Genomic DNA, 13377 nt, shown 5'->3' with positions numbered 1-13377 from the left:
TGCTTGGCAAATATATAGTGCTGCTATTAATTTTTGTAATGCTAAGATTCTGGTGAGGGAAAATTTCCAGAGCTTGTAGTGGGTACTGCTTTCTTCCCTTCCCTGATAGCAAAGGTACCTCATAGTTCTTGGGCAAATATCTAGTTGTACTATGAGGGTGTCCATCTCTTGGGAGTAGGAAAAAAACTCTAACCTGTTATGTTTGGCTGGTAGAACCCTTCATTGGTAGCAGGCAGGCTGTTAAAAGAATGATAAAACTGTAGATTTGTTATCTAGGGGTACTTTTAAAGAAAACTGTGTTAATAATTTGATAGTTGTTAGTTCTTTGTTATATGGTATCCTTTGCAATTGTTTGAGAATATTTTTCAGTACTAATGATTTTTATCCATAATTTATAGAAACTTAGGATTTAGGAAAGATTTCTGTGGATCCTTGAAAACACCCACATATAATGATAATTCCTTCTTTTGCTTGTTTTCTTAATAAAGAAATGTCAGAGTTGGATTCTGCAGGTTGTAATATAAAGTACCTCAGAGATTCAACTCCTGAAAATACTGGTTTAATTTTTCTGCATAAAACATGAAGACTTTAAGTGTGTTCAAAGCACAACCAGTGTGTGCTTTGGAGGTTAAAGTTCAAACACTGACGTGGAAACACCCTGGTAGGACTCCACTGCTTACTTGGACACAGGTTGGACCAGAATCTCCGTGTCACTGTGAATCATTTACATAGATATTCTTGGCTAGAATCGGGGAGAAAGCGGGTTATAAACTAGGAGGTAATGCCCGGTTTATTCCAGAGCACTTAGAAATGACTCATGGCTTCCTGTTCCCTGACAGCACTTTGGTGTTGGTATTGAGTCATTCATTCTGAATAAGATATTTGGCAATATAGGCAGTAACAATCTAGGCAATTATCTCCCTGGTGTATACTTTCCTGTGACCAAATAATACATAGAAAAAAGGAGCAAAGTACTTTTCCAGAGACAAAAAAAATGTGTTGTGAAATAATTCATATCACTTTCCCAAAGCTCATTCAAACTCTTCCGTCCATTGCCTGAGTTTCTATAAGACACATCACACTGTGTCCACACTACATCCTAACAGTTTATACTGACAAGAAGGGTTCTAGGGCAGCTTCTAACAGGAAAAGGCCACAGGGTGTATAACTTGAGATATAGGGATGAAAGGGGATGGATGGGCACCACCACTGAGAAGGCAATGTATAATTAAGGACCTGGACTTGGCAGACTCCCTGAGTTTGGATCCCAGCTCTGCCACTTATTGTGAAGCTTTTGGCCTCAATTGCTTTAACTGTAAAATGGGAATTGTATTATTACCAACCTGATAGTATTGCTGTGAGGATTACACGAGACAATATGTGAACTGCTCAGAACAGTGCTTGGCCGGTAGTGAGCGCCCAAGTCTTCCTTGCCTTGTTCAGACTGCCATTGTGTATGAGTGCTGTGTATTGTGGTTTTGGGGTGGGGAAATTGGGAGAGATTTTATGAGTCAGGTTTGTATGACCTTCAGGTGTTTTTGGTTGGGTGAGATGAGTTCAGGTGGAGAGAAGACTGTTAGGATGGAATGCTTGCATTTGTTTTGGAGTCAGATTTAAACTTTTATCTTTGCTTCATGCAAACACAGAGGCGGGCAGAAGGCAAATGAGATTCTCTACAGCTGTAGGCCTTGTCTTCCTGGTATCCTCTGAGCATAGGGATGGGCATGTGTCCTGAGCTCTGCCATCCTGGGAATGATACTGTCATCCACAGATGGTGGTGGTTGAAGCAACTGGAACTAGTGCCCGAAGTGGAACATTATAGTTTCCACTGTGGGTTTCCTTAGAGCTTCCTGGCACCCATCCTTCCCGAGCCTGCGTGTTTAGCCCTCTCTTGATTCTTTGAGCCAACCCCCAGTGCCCTTCCAGTGCGGGTCCTTTTTGGGCAAATTTTGCCAGAATCAGTTTTATTGCTAACAATCAAAATACCTTAATTGGCACAAATACCAAGTAGATAGATTAAGTGTTTCTATTGTCAGTAGGTAAGGGGACACAGATGAGGCCAAGAGTCCTAGAAGTCATAGAAACGTCCTCTTTAGAAAGTATGGCTTGGAGGATAATGTCATTTGTTGTCTGAGGTGCAAAAGAAGTGAATTTTGGCCTACGTGAATGGAAAGCGCAAGTCTTCAGGCTGGCCAGCATTGGTCTGTTCCGAATACAAGGTGTAGCATGCAGCCATCTTTGGAGACGGCGGGGGTTATTTTTCATATGTCAGAGATGGAAATTACCAATAGGCAAAAGAGCTAACAGAAAAGTTAAAGGCTTTCAAAGGAGTGACACCTTTTGAATAGGATCACTCACCTTCATTGTCACCAAGAAGATAAAAGTGGATTTTTAAAATGAGAATTTATATTGTATTGCATCATTTTATCACCCTGAAAATGTTTAAGTTTCTTGAGGGCAATGGTGTATCTTACATTTCTTCTGTAATTAAAAATTACATGGTGATAAGATGCTGTAATACAACATAGATACTTAGTTAAGAACTCCATTTTGTCAGACCCAGTGCTCCGTGGGGAGACCTCTAAGACTTTTCTCCCTTAACTGGGATTTGCATCTCTCTCTCTATGCTCGCTCATTTTTCAAGGTCTCAAAGGATGCCTCTTCTGTAAAGTCTTCCTTGAATCTTCCAGTCAGAAGATTCTTCTTTTCCTGCTTATTTCATTCCAGTTTGTACTGCGGTTCTGGAGGTGACATTCAGTTGATTTTGAGGGCTGGCCCCCTGGTAGGGGCTGTGTGTGGGGCCATGCTGAAAAGGGAATCCTGAGGCAACTCCAGGCTCCGTGGGTTTGAACTGCTATTGGAGTGACGTCGGCAGTGGGTGAAGGAGTCCTGTGCGTTTGCCATTGCTGTCATCTGTGGTTTACTGACTCCCTTCCTAGGTTGTAAATTTTTGAGAGCCAGGTCTCAGTGTTAGTCACCATTTGATTGCCTCCAGATATTGGTGCAATACCTAGTACCTCAGATCTTCGCAATAAACTCGTGCTAAAATGGAATGAGGGCAATGAAGGAAGTCATGGTGGAGTTTGAGCTGTGCTTAGTGACAGTAAGTGGCAGGAAGGAAAGTGATGAGACCATCAGAAAGGGACCTCTACAGAAAGAGAAGGCCCTTCTCAGGGTAGAGTGGGAAACAAGAATTATTCACAGAGAAAGAGTAGAGTCTAGAGGTGTAGGTTAGTAATGTCCTGATTTTAATGATTTGTTGATTTTGAATGTTCATTATTATAGCTAGATTGCCCTGCCCTGCCTCATACAAGAAATATCTGTTATTTCTCATACTATATTACTACTCAGTTTGTCATCTTTAGCTAGAGATGACTTAAGAGAGAAGTGGGGAGAACCTTTGTAGATGAAGGGAAGGAAAAAAAGGTACAAAGAAGCCATAGGCTAGGAAGCCTTTAGGCTATGAATATAATCTGTAACACTGTTGATTGCTATGGGAGCAACCATAAACTGACTGTTCGGTAGTTCACTGATACACTGAATTTCTGAGATTAGGTGTGGTGGTGGTAAATAACAAATTATGAAAAAAAAAATGCTTCTTGGGCTTCCCTGGTGGCGCAGTGGTTGAGAGTCCGCCTGCCAATGCAGAGGACACGGGTTCGTGCCCTGGTCCGGGAAGATCCCACATGCCATGGAGCGGCTGGGCCCGTGAGCCATGGCCGCTGAGCCTGTGCGTCCGGAGCCTGTGCTCCACAACGGGAGAGGCCACAACAGTGAGAGGCCCGCGTACCGCAAAAAAAAAAAAAAAAAATGCTTCTTACTAGATGTAAATCTATTCAGAAAATATAATTATGGTTAATTTTCTTTCCCAATTCGGGATCTCCAAATACTCTCTATCCTTTGAGGAATTGACACCCTGCCTTTTTCCATTTTCTTTTTGTAAATTACGTCTGTTACTGCTCTTTGTTATCGGTTTGGACTCATTGTTGCAAGTAATAGAAACCCAGTTTACCTGGCTTTAAAAAACATTGTTTCAAAATAAACAAATGGGACCTAATGAAACTTCAAAGCTTTTGCACAGCAGAAGAAACCATAAACAAGACCAAAAGAGAACCCTCAGAATGGGAGAAAATATTTGCAAATGAAGCAACTGACAAAGGATTAATCTCCAAAATTTACAAGCAGCTCATGCAGCTTAATAACAAAAAAACAAATAACTCAATCCAAAATTGGGCAGAGACCTAAATAGACATTTCTCCAAAGAAGATATACAGATTGCCAACAAACACACGAGAGAATGCTCAACATCACTAATCGTTAGAGAAATGCAAATCAAAACTACAGTGAGATATCATCTCACACCAGTCAGAATGGCCATCATCAAAATATCTAGAAACAATAAATGCTAGAGAGGGTGTGGAGAAAAGGGAACCCTCTTGCACTGTTGGTGGGAATGTAAATTGATACAGCCACTGTGGAGAACAGTATGGAGGTTCCTTAAAAAACTAAAAATAGAACTACCATATGACCCAGCAATCCCACTACTGGGCATATACCCTGAGAAAACCATAATTCAAAACGAGTCATGTACCAAAATGTTCATTGCAGCTCTATTTACAATAGCCCGGAGATGGAAGCAACCTAAGTGTCCATCATCGGATGAATGGATAAAGAAGATGTGGCACATGTATACAATGGAATATTACTCAGCCATAAAAAGAAATGAAATTGAGCTATTTGTAATGAGGTGGATAGACCTAGAGTCTGTCATACAGAGTGAAGTAAGTAAGAAAGAGAGAGACAAATACCGTATGCTAACACATATATATGGAATTTAAGAAAAAAGAAATGTCATGAAGAACCTAGGGGTAAGATAGGAATAAAGACACAGACCTACTAGAGAATGGGCTTGAGGATATGGGGAGGGGGAAGGGTAAGCTGTGACAAAGCGAGAGAGAGGCATGGACATATATACACTACCAAACATAAAGTAGATAGCTAGTGGGAAGCAGCCGCATAGCACAGGGAGATCAGCTCGGTACTTTGTGATCACCTGGAGGGGTGGGATAGGGAGGGTGGGAGGGAGGGAGACGCAAGAGGGAAGAGATATGGGAACATGTGTATATATATAACTGATTCATTTTGTTGTAAAGCAGAAACTAACACACCATTGTAAGGCAATTATACTCCAATAAAGATGTTAAAAAAATATATTGTTTCAAGTAACCAAAGAAGCACAAAGGCGTTAGCACGGTGGGATTCAAGACTCAGCCCTGCCAGGTGTGGGGTTTTCTCTTCACTCATTGTCACTGTTTTCTGCTGAGTGTTGGTTTGGGCTTCTTTCTCAGCCCTGGGTTCTTTCCTCGTGGAGGCAAGATGGCTGCAGCTATTCTGGCCTCTACATCCTCATGAATATGGGTCAAGGGGAATGTGTGGGACTCTCATTACAGAAAGCTCCACAAAAGCCTTCTGTTTTCTTGGCTCCAGCTGGGTGATATGGCCATCCCTAAACCAAATCACTATGGCCAGAGAGTGTGACGTGCTGATTGGCTTGGACAGGAGCTTCAGTCAAATGGCATGGATAGATTATAGGGAATGAGTAGAACCCCAAAACTAAAATTGGTGCTGTTACCAGAAGTATAGAAATAGGTGCTGGAGAAGAAAACAAAATATGTTGAGAAAATTATACTTGAAGTGTTGATGATATTGGAACATTATATGATAGGAACTTGGGTAACACTTGTGTGTTGAATTTTCTTAGCCAGAGAAGTCCAAAGTCGGGGTGGGGTTGGGGGAGAGTAGATGGGATGTAAATAATAAACGAGAAGAAAAAGATCCTGGGATGGTAGGCAGATCCAGTTACCTGAGCTAGGAATCTGATTGATGGGCTCTTGACCTGTTGGACCCTCTTCTTTCAGAGGAGCTGACACTTGGAAATGTCCCTCATTGAGATCATATGGTAAGAGGTGCATAACCGAGGTTGGGTTTTGACACATTAAGGGACTAAATATTTTCCTCCTGGCCCTTAGAATGAGCTAGTTTTCTTGAAGTGTTTCTACAGAAACACAGCATTTCCTCCAAGACCCTTTGGGAGGCCAAGTGAAGTAACAAAATTAGGGAGGTACAGAACCAAAATTAATAGACTGGGGTTCTAGTTAGACACCCCTGGTGTTTATAATAATTCAGATTGTTTGCCAGATTTAAAAATCAGATGGCACATAAAAGTATGGATTTCTGCTTCCATTTAAACATCAGAAGATCAGGCGACTTTGGCCTGATTCCTCTTGGCAACAGTCCATTGGAGCTCAGCCATGGCTTCCTCCTTTAGAGCCCTGATTGGCATCGTGGAAACATCAGGAAAAGGGGTGAAGGCTAGGGAGTCGGATATAGGGACCTCATCCCTCATCTAGGACTTTAGGGACCAAGAAGAATTTTCATGGCCTTCAGAGCAGAAGAGTTGCTGAGCTTGGGACCATGGGGTATCATGGGTCAGTAGGCCCTGAGAAGAACTGATTCCCACTTCATAGATTGTAGTTTCCTCAGTTTACAAGTTAGTTATATTCATTTAATGTTGAACTTAGAGTGTGAGGCTTCAGGGGGGTACTGGGGACTAAGGCCTCCCCTTTGGTTCGCACTTCCAAATGGTTCCAATCACGGTCTCCTATGGATATTCTTGACTTAAGCTTGGATCAATAAACTCTACTTTGTATCTTTTAGGTATACATTTAAAGTAGTTTCCTATTTCTCAACTAAAATAATATTATTAACCTTGGCTTCGCTAACAGAGGGGCAGAGGTTTCCCTGCCCCTTGGACAGGCTGCAGTGGAGGAGCTGTGTCTACACCATTGAGGCGTGGTGGATCCATTAGTGTACCCGTCCGGGTGGAGCTAAGGGCACAGGGTGGGAGGTGAGCTTTGCACATTGTCCCTCTCTGCCCAGGCCATCCCTTTATCACTTCTGCACTTGTACCTACTTTAAGTATTTGGGTTTCAAACCTGAGTCGGCACCTGTTTGGTGTTAGTCAGGGATAATGGGGAGAACTCTGGAGTAAGGGCCTTGTGAGAAGAGACCAATTTTTTTTTTACACGCTGATTTAACCACTCAGTGAGCAACTCTAACTCTTCACACCTATTCATTCAACTGCACAAGTCAAATGACATTTGAACCTCTGGGCTTGAGTGACCAAATCCCGTACACGAAGTAGGGAAGGTCAGAGTGGTCGTGCCAGCAGCTTCCAGTGTCTGTTCTTGGGAAAGTTATTTTTTCCAAGTCCTTCTGTATAATCTACTTTTTTTCTTTTTGTCTGAGTCCATTTTTGGACTCTAAATATTTGTTGACTCCCCACATGCTTTTACATAGGTATTCTGGTTGGGGTCTTGCCTACCTCTGACTTGCACTTTGCTTTAATGAAGAAAGAGAGTTACATGAATTTCTCACATGCTAAATGCTTTTCCAAAAACTTCTGTTTTTGTTTTCTTCAAAAATCTTTGGTCCCTGTCTCTTTCTCCCATTCTTATTTTCTCTTCAGGGCATATGTTTGCTTGTGCATGTGTGTAGATACACGTGCGTGTGCACACAGACACAAACCCACACATGCACACCCCTTTTAGCCGCCTCCTATTGCCATTCCATATACTACAATTGCCTTGGCTACAGTTAGAAACTTCCAACCCAGGATTATATATGATATACGCTGAATAACCCCTACAATAAGTGATGTATAGTATACAAGGAGGTCCCTTTAAATCCAGATTAAAACAGCAAATGAATTAGGGGACGATTCTAATTTGTTGATCGAAGAGAAGTCATCATAAGATTACTTTATATCATTTACCAAAAAAAATCAGTTTTAGTTAAACTTCTCAGGCATTTATAGTTGAACCTGGTCAGCATTGCATTGAATGTTGTTTTAGAAGAAACTGATTCTTATTCATCTTTAAATCTCCATGCTTAGTCCAGTCAAATAGTACGTTATTTGTTGAGTACTTGAATGAATGAATTTAAACTCCCTTACTAGGGGCTTCGTACTGGGGCTTTGAAGTAAATGGATGTAGAAAGACCTTGGTGGAAACTCTAGCAGCCACTCAATGCTCAGAAGGCAACCCAAGTCAGAGCCCAAGTGTACAAATACACAGGACTATGATGAATTTAACTGCAGCTGGTCATGGAGGTGACCATCGCGGTGGCCCATGCAGTGAGGCAGTGGGGACAAGATGTAGGCGAGTTCTCTCCGTTCTTCTCTACTTTGCCGGCGGATTTCTTTATTTCTCTATCTGGTGTTTGCAAGAGTAACACTTAAAAGGTTCCCCTAGGGAAGAATCGGGGCTATATTATTTACTCCTTTGTGAAAGGATTAGGAAAAAGTTGACAAAAACTATTTTGCAAGATTTAGGGCAAAGATTATTTTGAAAGATTTTCAACCCATGTGGGTTCAAAAACTCCAGTGCCATCTTTGTGCCCCTAATACTCAGCACAGTAAACAGGTGTTCATAAGTTGTTGTTGAATAAATAATGAGGTGAGTGAATGAAGAAGACTGATTATCGAGGTGTGGAAGCCCTCTCTCAGTCTTTTCACTCATCTGTTGGTGGCGCATTTCCCACTGACCATTGTTTTGTTTGGCCCTTTTTTGACCTAGTACCATCCCTGCTCTATGAAGGGAAATATCCCTGATAATGAATTTAACTAAACTTTTCCTACGTACATAATACAGTAAGGCCATGGGGAACATAAAAAGAAGAAAATATGTATCTTTTACCTGCAAAGAGCAAGCAATGAAGTTAGGAAGGTGAATAAGAATAAAATAGCAAAATGTGACGATTACAAGACAACACATAATCAAGAATACATTAGTGTATGTGAATAATACATAAAAGCCAAGGTAAAGACAGAGGCGATCTAATGTGGGTGAGAGGGGTTAAGCAGATGTGGGCATTAGTGAGTGGACTGTTGGATTGAGCATAGGTGGCAGAGAGCATGTTAACTTGGTAGTGTGGGGAGTAATGAGATGGTTAAGACTTGGAAAAACTGAAGCGGAAAAAAGCCCCAACATTAAGATAACAGTATATTGTTACTTTTTGTTTTGTTTGTTTTTGCAGGAGATTACCAGGCCTCCCTTTGAGAGGTCACAAATGAGTCAATTCAGAGCCAACTGTCCCTTCATCCCAGGTGCTAAACCTGTCTTAACTCTTCATAATGGTGCCTAATTATGTTTCTAGGATCGTGCAGGCACTTAGGAAATTATTTTGCTTATTTGAGAATAACGGGAACTCTTTTTAACATTACCTTTTAAAAAATAGTTTGGGGCTTGGAAAATCCTGGCTGTTGGCGATCAAATTGATCACTTTTTAGGAAACCTAGCATGGCTGCCCCTTGTAGAATGAATGAGAAAGCTGAGCTCCGTTCTGTCAGAGCAGAAAGATGCTCAGGGAAAATGTGAATTACACTGCACCCATTAATAACTTGCTTTGTCCAAAGGGCACTCCAGGCTGGTGTGTAGAATAGGAGACTAATATTTAACAAAGTCAATGGTATCCCAATTCATACTTATATTAGAGAGTCAGTGGACATTCCAGTTAACTAAAGAAAATCTGATTTGAAGAAATTAACAGGTTGATATGGAATATGATGTTTGCTTTTTGCAAAATGAATGACACAGCTCTCTATTGTGAAATGTAATTGAAAAAGGAGATTGATGGAAATATTATAGATAGATAAAAATATTTTCCAGGTTTCCTTTAAATTAGAAAGAAAACTCTTCAATTGATTTGTATTTCTTAGCTGTTTATTTTTTCACATAGTGATTTATTCCAGTGACCCTGTGATCTATCTTCCTTCCTTCCTTCCTCCTTCCCTCCCTCCCTTCCTCCCTTCCTTTCTTTCTTTCTTTTTTTTAAATTTTTCACCTGTGATCTTTCAACTTGTAGTGGAGAGCTGAATATAGGATGTGAAAGGAAAAGAGGAGGGCTGTGGTGGGAGCTCAGTTTGTGAAGAAGGGAAGGAGGAGACAGGACACCAGTAGAACTGCTACTCACCAGAGGTACTGAAATGCTCTGGAACATCTGATCCTGGTCACTTCTCTAGAGAGACACCATCAAGGCTTTTGCCATAAAAAATCAGGTAGGAAAGAAATACCACATTTCTTTATGTTCTTTTTTTAAAAATTAATTTATTTATTGGCTGCGTTGGGTCTTCATTGCTGTGTGCGGGCTTTCTCTAGTTGCGGTGAGCGGAGGCTACTCTTTGTTGCGGTGCGCGGGCATTTCATTGCGGTGCCTTCTCTTGTTGCGGAGCACAGGCTCTAGGTGCATGGGATTCAGCAGTTGTGGCATGTGGGTTCAATAGCTGTGGCTCACAGGCTCTAGAGTGCAGGCTCAGTCGTTGTGGTGCATGGGCTTAGTTGCTCCGCGGCATGTGGGATCTTCCCGGACCAGGGTTTGAACCCATGTCCCCTGCATTGGCAGGCAGATTCTTAACCACTGCACCACCAGGGAAGCCCAACAGATTTGATTTTGAATCTTTTATTTTGTCTACCTTCCTTGGGCAGGTTACCTAATCTTTGTAGGCCTCTAATTTACATTTGAAGGGAGGATGCTTGTTCCATCAGAGGAACAGATAAATGGTGAGCTCCTGTGTGTGAGGAAGGTGGCATAGTTCCAGCCCCACTGAAAGTCCTCTCTAAATATTTGCCATTATTGTTTTTAAGACTAGAGAAGGGGAAAGAAGGGAAGAAGGGAATTTTGGAGAATGGGCTGGGGGAAGACTGCCTGCCCTGGGCCAGTGGTTCCCCGGAGAACTCAGAATCTCAGGTGTCCCGGTCTAGGACCACAGTGGGAGGAGGGAAAGCAGAATAACCAGGAAGCCAAAAGGTACCAGGAAAGACAGCTTTGATCCCTCCAAGTTGGGACCTTTGGGATTGGTAGAAAGGCATCAAAGTCTTGTTGGTCTCAGGGTTGTTTCTAATGCCTTTTTCTTTGAAACTGTCCTAAGAGCTTTAGATCCTGCCAATCGTAAAGGGCTACTTAGACTAATTTTGGTAAAGATTTTAAAGGTTCAAGGAAGTTAGAAATTTGAGGGAGGAGAAAAGATGAGATCCAATTTCATCTAAATTAAAAAGTTCATTTTTAGAATATACTTTCTTAACTTTCCAATTTTATGTTTGGTTGTGTCAGGTACACTTGAGGATTGGGAGAGGGGGAAAAAGGGGGCTTTAATTGGTGAAAGAAGGTTTTACTTAAAATTATATGGGCTAAAAAAAAAAAACAGAGGAGGAAAGCAGAGTTGAAATTATTGAAGATGTATAGGGCACATGTCAAAATCCATGGGAAGATGTACCTGTCTAGAGAATTCAGCATAACCTGCCCTGTTGGTGGATCTCTGGTCAGTGATCCTGGCCACCTCTGGGCTGCATCTTTCAGGACTGACTTTGGAAAACTATGCTCTGAGCTGTATCAGGCATCCAGGTATGTATGTTTCAGTGTTTGGGTACCTGTTAGTGATGTGTTCTTCATTTCTAAAACTACAAAGTGAATTCTAGTAACTGTGTATTCTACAGTGTTTCAGGACCGACAAGTTATGTGATAAATAAAAATGAGTTGATCTAGCTAGAATGTTTTCCCCAAAACTTTATAAAGAATTTTACAGAAGCTGATTTCTTTTAAAATGCAAATTCTTATTTCACAGATATATAATATATGCTTCATATGTTGTGTAAGTTATTGTGTGATTATTGTACAAACACATATTGACATGTTTTTATGATTTGATGTCAGATTATATGGGGGAGGCGGCAGAGCATATTGGCCTAGAAGTAGGAATGAGACAGTCAGGTTCTGCCATAACTCAGTTAGGAGACAATGAGAGTTATTCACTTTGGGACCTTGAGAAAGTTACTCAATCCTATGAAGCATCCCTTTCTCAATTATAAAATGAGGACAGTACCTACCTCATGGAGTGGTGAGGAGTAAGTGAGAATGGACACAAAGCATTTAGGACAGTGCATTAATCACCTAAGTCTGGGAGTAGTAAGAAAAATAAATATGGGGATACTAGTTATAGGGTCATTGAGCTTTTCTTCTGAAATTTTTTTTGGGCCTCTCACTGCCGTGGCCTCTCCCGTTGCAGAGCACAGGCTCCGGACGAGCAGGCTCTGCGGCCATGGCTCACGGGCCCAGCCACTCCGCGGCATGTGGGATCTTCCCAGACCGGGGCACGAACCGGTGTCCCCTGCATCGGCAGGCGGACTCTCAACCACTGCGCCACCAGGGAAGCCCTCTTCTAAAATTTTAACATAATACTTTGAAACTTTAATTCTCGTCCATAAAGTTTTTAAACGTCAGTGCTTCTTATCGTAGCAGAAACATTTTTCCATGGAAAAATATCATAGTAAGCAATTTATTTGGGGATCATGTAACAGTCTTTTACATATCAAATATTTTCTCAGCCAACAGTGTATATTGCTCCCGATAAGTTTGTTGTGCTATGCAAAAATGCTTGTTGGGACTTCCCTGGTGATCCAGTGGTTAGGACTCCATGCTCTCAATGCAGGGGGTGCAGGTTCAATCCCTGATGAGGGAACTAAGATCCTGCATGCTGCGCAGAGCAGCCAAAAAAAACATGCTTGTTAAGGCAGACTATATACTGTACTTAGTTTCTGAAGAATCCTAATATTATCATAATTTTGCAAAACCTTAGAAGAATATTGATACTGTATGTTTATGCAGAGTCTACACTTACAAAACAGGCAATATATTTTCCATTAACCATTCTACCGCTAAATCGTCATGCCTTTGTGGAAGGCTATAAATTACTTTGCTATTTTAATCATAGTATTTTGCTTTGTAAGGAAATATAGGTGCTCTTACTTAAAATTGTAACATATAGATATAGGTACGTATATATTAATCTTATTATCTGTCAGTGTTCAATAGTGTCTACTTTCAGACCACTAGTATTTATTTTATTTTTTTCCAGTGTTTTACCACAATTACTTCTATTCTTTTTCAGTTATTTTTGATTTTGATAGGCTTATAGTCTAAAAAAATAAGTTAAAAATATACATAATGAAAAATAAGCCCCTTTATCATTGTGCCTCCAATCCCCCATTTTCCCTCGAGAGGCAATCACTGTTACCTTTCTCTGTATCCTTCTGGAAATGCTTTTATAAATACACAACTGATACAGCTCCCCTTCCGCCAACCATATTATTCATCTGCATCTTGCTTTCTTCTTTTAAGAATATATCTTAAAGATTGTTCTGTATTTTTCTCATTTAAATACTAAAGGACTTGTGTAATGCTATAAACTTCTTTATCCTTATGAAATAATATCATTTGGGTAAATTGTTTTTTCACTGCGTTTATGTGCTGGTTTTGTCTGAT

At 40.9% G+C, this 13377-nt stretch overlaps 1 protein-coding gene across 3 annotated transcripts in view; it reads left to right on the top strand.

The window, feature by feature from the left end:
* The window catches only part of PLS1 (plastin 1), a 120013-nt gene that overhangs the window by 52952 nt on the left and 53684 nt on the right, over positions 1 to 13377 (top strand). The window contains exon 1 of one of the 3 annotated variants that reach the window (XM_060298520.1): positions 10012 to 10117. The exons of the other annotated variants lie outside the window; for them this stretch is intronic. The gene's annotated coding sequence lies outside the window, so the exon portion shown is untranslated. Of the gene's footprint in view, positions 1 to 10011; positions 10118 to 13377 lie in introns of those variants that run through there. 3 annotated transcript variants of the gene reach the window in all.

The sequence above is a fragment of the Globicephala melas genome, chromosome 4 (genome assembly GCF_963455315.2).
Source record: "Globicephala melas chromosome 4, mGloMel1.2, whole genome shotgun sequence".
Classification (NCBI taxonomy): domain Eukaryota; kingdom Metazoa; phylum Chordata; class Mammalia; order Artiodactyla; family Delphinidae; genus Globicephala; species Globicephala melas.
This window is presented reverse-complemented; position numbering and strand designations above follow the sequence as displayed.